Source organism: Octodon degus, unplaced genomic scaffold, assembly GCF_000260255.1.
Source record: "Octodon degus isolate 3935 unplaced genomic scaffold, OctDeg1.0 scaffold00054, whole genome shotgun sequence".
Lineage (NCBI taxonomy): Eukaryota > Metazoa > Chordata > Mammalia > Rodentia > Octodontidae > Octodon > Octodon degus.
The window spans coordinates 1546725-1557420 of record NW_004524630.1 but is presented as its reverse complement, the minus strand read 5'-3'; positions in this window follow the sequence as shown (position 1 = coordinate 1557420).

The window sequence follows — 10696 nt, the reverse complement described above, 5'->3', positions numbered from 1 at the left end:
GCTGCTCTCACGAGGTCACCGGCTCTTTCCGACCCGGGGCCGGCCTGCCTTTATTTCCCGCTGAGCACAGCCGCTCTCAGGCGCTCTGTCGGCTCGCCGCTCCTCGCCAGGCTCCGCGTCCCGGCCGGCCGGGCAGCGCGGCTCTGCGGCACGCTGGACGCCTGCGCTGGCCGGACACGCCTTGGCAGCCTCGCGCTCGTCTTCTCCTTTCGGCCCCCGCACGCAGTCACCCTCGTGACAGAGGAGGCTTCCCCGACGCACACGAGCCAGCCTGCTGCTTCAGCTCTTCTTCCCCTTCCTCCCATCGTCTCTCTCGTCTCGCACGGGGTGGTCTTCAGGCCACCGGGGGCTCCGTCTGTGACAGGCCTGGAAGTCTGCGCAGCTGTCCCCGCTGTCACTCACACTATCCTCCCCACACACCGCGGTACGTGGCTCATTGTCTTCAGCATGGCCTCGCGTACCTGAAGCTCCTGCTCGGTGCATTACCCCAATCCCAGGTGTGCTATGGCCGCAGCTCCCTCTGCTGTCGGCCTTGCTGTGCTTCAGCCACCCCCTTGTTGATCTGCTCCTTCGCTTCTGGTGGACAGAGCCACACTGAGCCCACACTTGATCACCAAGAGCCCTACCGTGGCTTGCTTGCGGAGGGACATTCCCCTCACAGCCGGCACCCTAGTGTGCTGAATGGACCCTTTGCCTTCTTCTGCAGAACCAGGAGGTCATTTCATTGAAATCTGAGGAGGAAAACTGAATTTGCATATTTCATCATTAAGAGCTAATGAATTTCCTTTTCTAATTTTTAAAGTACTATAGAACAATATACTATACATTATCTTCACTATTTTTAATGTACAGTTCAGAAGAGTAATTATATTAGAATTATTGTGAAACTGTGCTCCAGAACTGCTTTATCTTACAAAAGTGAAACTATAGCACTTTGTTTTGCTATTTTTTTAGAATGCATTTGGTAGAATCTCACAACACGGCTCAGACTCAGACTTGGTGGCTGGCTCAGCCAGCCCAGGGCTGGGGCTGGTGCCACATGTGCCGCTGGGGATCGAGCTCCAGTCTCTTGTGCTTGCCCAAGCAGGTGCTTAGTCCACTAAGCTATCTCACCAGCCCACAAAAGTGAAGCTATAAACACACACTAAGAAGCAAGTCTCATTTCCCACTCTTCCCACTTTTCAACAACCGTGATTCTATTTGGTTTCTCAGGGACCACCTTGGATACCTCATATGAATACATTTTGTTTGTCTTTCTGTCACTCACTTGTTGTCACTTAATATAATGTTCTTAGGACTCATTTTTTTTTGTTGTTGGGTTTTTTTTTTTTTTTTTTTTTGCATTTTAGAGAAGTGTCTACAGGGTGTTCAGGGTCTCACTAGTAGATCAGACCTGTAGTGATTCTCCTGTTTACAGCTTCCCAAGAGCTGGGACTACAGGAGTGCATCACCACGCCCAGCCTCAATTGCCATCTTAGTGCGTCCCAGGAGTGGGGCCAGCACGGCAGGCCCAGGGATCGAAGCACTGGCCCCTGCGCCTGCTTACAGGCCATGTAATCACTGAGCTATGTGGCCAGCCCTGGGCCCAGGTATGCTATACATATGACAAAATGTCCTTTTTATGGCTGCATAAGAAATTGCTTTATATATGTGCTATATTTTCTTTATCCACTTATTTATCGATAGACATTGAGTTGTTTCCGTATCTTGGTTGTTATGAATAATGCTGAAATGGAATGAAATGGGTGTGCTCAGACCTTTGTCAAGATCCTGTTTTCAATTATTTTGGGTCTATATCCAAAACCTGAGATCATTGGTCTGGATAGATGCATTATTTTTAATATTTTGAAGAGCTTCTATGTTCTTCACCCTATCCACCTGCACCACTTTATGTTCCCACCTACAACAAACCAGAGTTCCACAAGTTAACTTGTTTCTTCAGATCAGTGACTTGTGCCTGGTAACCAGAGACTCACATGGCCACTTCTGTGATGGCCCTGGGGCCTGGCCTTGTTTCCCCCCTCCATGTGGAGGGGACCCAGGTGTCCCAGAAAGACAGGCCTGAGTCAACGCCCTTGAAGAGGCAGAGACACCGATGCATGCACCAGCAGCTCCCAGGTCCGCTGGAGCTGCGCTGCGCTTACCTTACTGGACATAGCCCTTCTCACCTGGAAGCCCAGGGAGACGGGCAGTGGGGTCTCTGGTGTCTGCCCTACAAGCACATGCTGACGACGAGCCCAGGTGCCCATAAACTGACCTTTGAAGTAGAATATTTCCACTGAGGTCTGTGTAATGCCCTGGACCTCGTCAGAATAGGAGGGGGAAAAGTCGGCCAAAGAGGTGCGAGGCCAGACGCCCATGAAGGAGGAACTTGAGAGGACGGGGGGCTGGAGCCCTGCCCTGCCTTCAGCGGCGGGGGAAGGGGGCCACCAGGTGGTGGCAGCTGCCTGTGTTCCTGAAATGACCTTCGGCTGACTGCTAGCTTGAATGTGAGCCCCTGGCCTGTAAGGGAAAGTACAGAGTCCCGACAACAACTTAAATGAGTAAGGAATCGGATCTTTTCCCTAGGTCCTTGAGGAGGGAACACAGCCCTTTCGACGCCTGGATTTTTTTTTTTTTTTCCACCTGGATTTTGGTGCAGTGGGGCCACGTAGGACTCGTGTACAGAATACACCACAATAAATCTGTTGTGTGTTAAGTCGATGCATTTGTGTGGGTTTTTAATGACAGCGATATGAAATTAACATACTACTTCATCACATTATTTTAGGAATTCCACGAGGAAGCGTTAGGCAAACCTAGCTTCGTCCACAGCAAGCCCCAGTCTTTTCTGTGGATATCCTGAGCCGTGCTGGTCCGGAACAGCTCTGGAGGGGCCGCCCAGTTCTGCTGTGGCCCTATTGGCAGGGTCATGGCCAACTGCTGTGCGGCCCGAGGTAACCGCAGTGGGCCGGGCAGGGCGCTCTGTGAAGAGCAGAGGAAGGCGGTTCCTGTACAGAGCTTAAAGCTGGGGCGGGGGTGGACCAGCCCAGAGTCATCAGCTCCTGCTGAAGCAGGAGAAATGCTGCTTTACGGAAAGACGAAACCCGCATGGCTGCGAAGGGTGCGACCGGGTGAATGGGGGAAGCCGTGAAAAGATACATTCACACTCGATAGAAAAGATGAATCTTACTGTTATGTTTGTTCCTCCAACGGAGAAAACTACCTGGCAGGTCCTGTAGCACCCTGTTGCCAGTATCCAGGCAACACCGGACGCAAGAAAAGAGGAGGGACTCTACCTGGAGAGGCGGGGCTTGCGGCTCTGCCCACCTGTCCTCCCGCCCAGGTCTTGCACATCACAGGAGTGTTTAGGCAAACACCACACACATTTCGCGAAGTGTCCCCCGGGCTCGCTCACAGATGGTAGCGTTGTGAATACAGGGTGTTCCGAGGCTTTCTCTCTGGGCCTGACTGGATGAACCACGTTCGCTGTTTAGGCTGTGCTGCCTTTCACGGAAGACATTTCTCTCCTAGGGGCACTGCTGTGTGACAGTGGGGCTACTGCCCAAGAGAGAGTGGGGCGAGGGGAGCGCAGGATAGAGGGGTCCCGCCTCTAGAGATCAATAATCAATTAATCTGGCAAGTGATCTGTCACTGAACAAGAAATGGCATGTGCTCTTCTCTTCGCAATAAAATACTTAGCTCAGAGTCCAAATTCTTAAAACCTGATGCCTGTATTTTCAAGTGAATTTCATTATTGTATTTATTTTTCTCATTAAAGTACATTAGATTTCACGTCTGGTCAGTAAAACTAATCTTTCCAATTCTCTTGTAAGTACTCTGACATTTCTGCTGCTTTGAATAAACTGTATTACTTTACCACATCTGGTCAGGTTTTGTTTATCTCAGTTACACAGCTATATTCTTAGGACTTAAAACATTTAAGAGAGAAACTCTGTCAACAAGAAAGTACTGATGGAATGCTTTCATGAGTGTGCATCGACTTGCTGCACCCCACAGTGACCACGCGGTTGTTGTTGACACACATCCTGACCCTATTCTCAGGCTGGGGATCCAATGCAGGACATAATGTAAGCTGAGCTGAGCTGTATCTCTTACCCTGCATCTCATTTTAAAAAATGACAGTAAAGATAGGAATTTATTCAGATCAGAGTACACTGTGGGGACAGGGAATGAGTTTCCAAGAGAGGAAACATGCTATCAGTATGAGACAGGGTCCCCCACTTTTTATTAGTATATGTTTATGACATGTAATAAATACATTCATCATGGGGAACCAGTACATACACATATCACATGTTTTCTCTTTTTGGGGGACAGGGTCTTACTACACAGTTCAGGCTGGCCTTGAACTGATTGTGTAGCCCAAGCCAGCCTCAAACTTGCGGCGCTCCTCCTATCTCAGCCTCCCCAGTGCTGGGATTGCAGGCAATGCCACCACACCCAGCTCACATACGCATAGAAATCCTTTCTACACTTTCTTCTCTTCCCCTCCCATCTAATTCCCCCACCCCCAGATCCCCTTTGTATCTTAATATTATAAAGATAAAATGTGAGTTATTTCATACCTGTGTAATGAAGGAAAGCTGCTATTAATAGAATGAGATACTTAATCTCTGTTTACAGGGAGCAATAATAAAATAGTAAAAACAGTAGTGATGGCTGTTGAACGGAATATTGGCACGGGTTTCAGTGCACTGCGCCCCAGAATACTTGGTAAGTCCAAAGGGATAGATTTTGCAATGGATCTCTTTGGTGGTATCCATTCAGAACAGTGATCCAGCTTAGCAAACAAGGAGCAGCGTGAACTGTGCCATCTCATAATGAGTCAAATGCAGCGCATGGCTTCCTGACGTATTCTATCCACCAAGATCAGATTACAGGAAGGAATGGTGCGGTGGAAGCACACAGGTGAGTAGTTAGAGGGGGGTGCTGTCAGACAAAACCTGGTCTTGATAGATCCTCACCACGAAAAAGAAAGGGGATGTTTTATATTAAGACACGTAATCAAGGGGAATGCATGGTTCTGGGTTGAGCTCCTGACTGTCAAAACCATCTCTAGGAGCTATTTGGAATAGTTAGGGAAATCAGAGCAGAGCTTATATTAGATACAGAGAGTCATTCGTCTTCCTGGATTATCTGTATAAAAATTTCCTGGATTGGGGAAATTTATGCTGCTGTTAACATCAAAATGACATATGGCCAAATTGGTTTGAAATAATTTAACAAACATAACAGTAACACATATCACACATGGACCAAAAATTATAAAATAGTAATAATTACTGATTCAGAAGTAAGGTGTTCCCTACATCTGTGGAAAGTCTTCTTTCATCTTTTTTCATAATCTAAGATTGGGGGGATGGAAATATTCTGATGTGACCATCTCTTCATTTAAAAATACTTTTATAATCAGTAAGTCACTTTGTAATGTTCAAGAAAGTCCTGCCCAAGTGCTGTGAGTTGACAAATCCATCCTCCCAAGCGATACAGAGCCATTGAACCAGTGGTAGTTAGGTGCCTTTGCTGATGACGGCATAGGAGACAGAAGCCCTCTGTGGAAGGGACAGCTCCTGGGTCAGAGACCAGGCAGGTGGGTCGGCATCTGACAGAAGAGCCTTGGTCAGAGGACTTCATAGAAACGTGGTGACAGAAATGCGAGTGAGGGAGGTCTTCTGGAGCGTCTTCGTGGTGGAGACAGGTGAACCTGCAGCTCATGTGAGAGCGACTTCTCAGGACGGAGCGTTAGCCTCCTGGGCCTGGAAAGAGAAGGGCCCCCGGTCCAGAAGGACAGTGTCATCCACCAGGGTCCAGAAGGAGCATCACAGAAATCCTAAACAGACACCAGCCAGATCTCCAGGAGTCTTTCTACCCAGAGATGATGGGAGCCAGTCATCTGTTAAACCTGCTCACTGCTGACCTCTATCCAATACGTGAACTTTTAAAAATAATTATTAAAAAGGCATTTGATTCCAGACATGACTGTTACAAATAAAATTATAGGACTATAAATTTCTGATGTTGGCCCACATAATTATTTTGCAGATCAAAGACCACCTGAGTCTTCCTAGAGGAGGATAAATATAAATTTCATTGTCAGTCAAGGCAGGTTGGAAAGGACAGGGCAGCCAGGGGACCAGGTGTTCAGGAAAGTCCTGTGCACTTCCTTCAGAGGCGTGAGGGGTTGGGGAGGAGAGCATGCGGGAGCGAGTGTGGCTCAGGGCAGCCTGGCCAAGGCCATGCGCACACTGAGAACAGAGCTCTCCTGCCTGACCCTGCCCTCTGGGGAGAACCTCTGCAACTTGGTGCATTAATTTTATTTTATGAAAGAATGAAATAAAAACTTCCAATGAAATAAGATAACTGTAGTCAATATTGTGTATCATTATCTTCAAAATCTTCACTCAAAGGATAAAGATTCTCTCTTACAGAGAAGAAAAAAACTCAATAATATGGCAAAGCTCTCTTTTATGAGCTAAGATGAACAAGAAGTACAAATGAATTAAGATAAGGTATATAATAGAACATCTTTAATTTGGCAGAATAGGTAATCTAAGGAACTATTTGAACTTTCCCCTCCTTATTTCTTATCTATGATAGTGATTTTCTCATGTAAAAGAAGCCATGCAATATTTAAGAGTGTGTATCTGATTTATTTATTTAACATCATTTTCAATTTGCATCCATTTGCCTACCAATGCTTCAAGGTTATCCTTTTTATGGTGAACTAGTCCTGCATTGTATATAAGCAGCACATTTTTCTCATCCATTCGTCTGTTTACAGACGTATGTGCTGTTCCCAAGATCTAAGTGTTATAAATCGTGCTGCTATGAACATGGGTATACCTGTGACCCAGTAATAAGAAGGTTTCAGCTCTTTGGGGAAGATAACTGGAAAGGAGCTAGCTGGTGAAAGGGACTTTCTGCTTTAGTTTTTGAGGAATCTTCATAATAAGCTCCATAGAGCTGCACGAGCTTGCGTGTCCACTGCCAGTGTAGAAGAGGCTTTCCCCACATCCTAAGCTGCACTTGCTATCGTTGAGATAACCATCCTTTCTGGGGTAAGAATATATATCTCATTATGCTTTTAATTTATATTTGTCTAATGGCCAATGATGTTGAATATTTTTTAATGGATTTATTGGCTATTGGTACTTCTGAGAAATTTCTATTCATTTTCTTACCCATTTTTGGGTTGGATCTTTTATTTTGGGGAGTCTAATTTTGTTGAGTTCTTCACATATTCTGTGTTAGTCTTCTGTCCAAGGAAGAGATAGAAAATGTTTTCCTCTCTCTCTCTCTCTCTCTCTCTCTCTCTCTCTCTCTCTCGCCTGTTCAGCCCACCCTGAAGGTGGGGCTGGCACAGCATGTGGTGCCAGGATCAAACCTTGGTCCCGTATGCAGCCTAAGCTTGCCTAAGCAGGCACCTTAAGCCACTGAGCTATTCTGCCAGCCCTACATTGCCTCTTTATCCTGCTGGTTGTTCTCTTTGATGTGCAGAAGCTTTCTAATTTGATATTATCACTCTGGTTAATTGTTTATATTATTTCTTGGGCCATCAGAGTTCTGTTCATAATATTTTGCCTACAACTATGTTTTCAAGAGTTGTACCCATTTTGTCTTCCAGCAAATGTCTTCAATATCTAGATCTTTGATCCACTTTGATTTTAGCTTAGTACATTAGTGAGGGATACAGGTCTAGACTTAATTTTCTGCATAGTGCTGGCCAATTTTCCCAGACCCATTTATTAAAGAGACTGTCTTCCCTGCAATGTATGCTTTTGGCCTCTTCGGCAATGATCAGAGAGCTGTACGCACTGGGGTGTCCTGTCCCTCTTCTGTGCCACAGAGCTGCATGCCTGCTTGTGCCCGGAGCCAGTGTCTTAGCCCTGCGGCTTTGTGCTGTAACTCCAAGTCAGGGACGGGGATGCCATGTCCTTTGCTCTTGCTACCCAGGACTGCGTTAGCTACTCTGGGTCTCTTCAGGTTACATGGTTTCTGGCCTTGTAGTCATTCATGGGATGAATTAAATTTGTTGATTTGCATATATTGAATCATCCTTACACCCCTGGAATGAAACCCATTCAGTCATGGTTTAAGGTCTTTTCAATTATTTGTCATATCCCCTTTTCCAATGTTTTGTGAATTACTTTTTGAAAATCTGTTCACTAGAGGAATTGACTTGTACTTTCATACTTCATGTGAAGCCTTCCAATTTTGACATTAGAATAGATTCTGAGAATAATTGTGGAAGTATTCCTTCTCTGAATTTCATGAGAGTTTGATGACTATTGATGTTAAAATGCTCTGCAGTTCTTATAGAATAACCTGTGACCCATCAGGTCCTGGGACTTTCAGAACTGGCAATTTATTTAATAGCTGCTTTAATTTTCTTTCCTCTTGCTGGATTGCTCAATATTTTCACATTTCTTGGTTCAGTCGGGGTACTTCACATGTGTTTAGTGATCTCTCCTCTTTTCTGAGATCTCCAGTTTTTTGGTGTATGTCTGTGAAGTTACTGGTAATAACTTTCCGGATTCAGCATCGTTCATTGTGATTTCACCTTTTTAATCTTTAATTGCATTGATTTGAGTATTTTCTTTTATTATAAGATTGGCAAGTGTTTGCTTATTTTGTTAATTCTTTCAAAAGACCACTCTTCAATTCATCGATTCCTTGTATTGCTTTCATTATGTCCTATAAGTTCCAGTATATTATACTGACTTTATCATTTAATTCCAGGAACTCTCATAGTTTTTCCTTCCTTTCCTCTGTGACACATTAATTACTTTGATTATGGTTGCTTGGTGTTATCCACTGCTGGTTTCTGCAGCTTCTTTGGCATTTGGTTTTCACTTTCACTGCGCTGTGATCTGATAATAGGTGTGACACAATTTCGCTTCTTTGTATTACTTTTGCTTCTTTGTATTTACTTAGCAGAGCTCGATTAGCTGGAGGAAAGATCTGAACCACACTTTGCAAGGTAGTGCTGCAACAGCCGCAGCCACTTGAGTAGAACGAAGACCAGATTTCTCACTTGATGGGAAGGAGTAACTGCAGGCAGAGTGTGAGGACTGGAGGAAAATGCAGAGAAGACTTACAGGAGTTCTTTTTTAAAAAATAATTTTATAGAGAAACAAATAGCAATGAGACAGTTTCAAAACCAATTAGTACGACAGTTTCAATATTTAATACATTGCATACTGTTGTCTTAGTGGTTATTCATTGTACAAGATGCAAACATGATATCCTGTCCACAAACACTATTAGAACAAATCTCTCTATTCATTGAATTAAGAGAATACAGCTGTATATCTATCCTAACTACTTTGAATATACAGATACAAAATGGTCATTCATTTGTATCCCCCTTTTCTGTTTAGTTTCATCAGAGAAGGGCATTCCATTGTCATTTAAATATTGTAGGTGTGTGAATTCAGCAAAATATTCCAATATAGTCCAGTAGTCCATAATAGTAGTGGGTTTTCTGGAAGACTGGCTATGTCAGAAGTTCTTTTGGGGGCCAGGGAGATGGCTCAGTGGAATAAGTGCTTCCCTGGCAAGCACAAGGGCCTGAGTTCAACCCCTGGTTCAGCAAAAAACAAAACATCCCCCCCAAAAAAGTTCTTTTCAATGTGTTTTGCTTATTTCAGCAGAACAGATTGTAAATTCTGCTGAATTTGTGTGGATGTGCATGCAACATTTGTTTTGCATCTCTTTCTTCGGCCCTGGCCAAAGTTGATTTCAGCATGATAGAGATGGATCAGATTTCTCCAGTCTCAGCTTTCCAATCTGATACAGCCCTGTCCTTACTGACATTTCTGGCCCATGAGATGACTTATTTGGCCGGCAACTTCACTAACGTCACTGAGTAATTGCCAAATCGGCCTCTGAACATTAAGCATTTTTTTATTTCCGTGGAGCTATTTGGAATCAGCCCAATCAAAAGCCTCCTAGCTCCGTCCCTTCTGCTTCCTGTGGACACGGTCTCCCTTGTCCCCATCGGGCGAGGTCACACGCGATTTCACCCTGAGCGCGCTTACAGCAGCACATATCGGATGTGGAGTCTTTCTGCTTCTGCCTCCTGGTTTCGATTCGTTTCTCACTCACATATCCTGGGCACACGTCCACGTCCCTTTACGTCGCCGTGCAGTTGTACGCATCTATGGAACGGGAATATAAGCATCTATAATATTCCACTCCACGTTTGACCAAATAAGCCATGGAAAATTTGGCAAAGTTTTTATCTTTCCCAAACCTCTTGCTGTTTTTGTTTTCTCTAGGAAAAATGATTGCAGGAAAATAATTGAAACTTACTTAGCTGAAGGTGAAGTCATTGCTAATCGTAGTACTATCTCTTTCAAAAGGATTGCATGTGCTCCAGTGCGCTCTGTTGGAGGCGCGTTTCCAGGAACTGGAGGACTGGGCTGGGAGGGGTCTGACCAAACGCAAGGCCACACGGAGCCTCGGATCCCCCGCCACAGGTCGCTGTGCGGCCGCGGCGTGCTGCCCTCCCCTTGGTCTGAGGCCTAGTCTGCTCTCCTGTACATACTGGGGCGCGATCTCTTTTCTGCTTCTCCCAGGTTGATATGAGAGCACATGAGGACAAATGCCTATGTGAAAGAGGCAGGGGCAGGGCAGAGGGGTAGAGCGGCAGAGGGGCAGAGGGGCAGAAGGGCAGAGGGGCAGGGGCAGA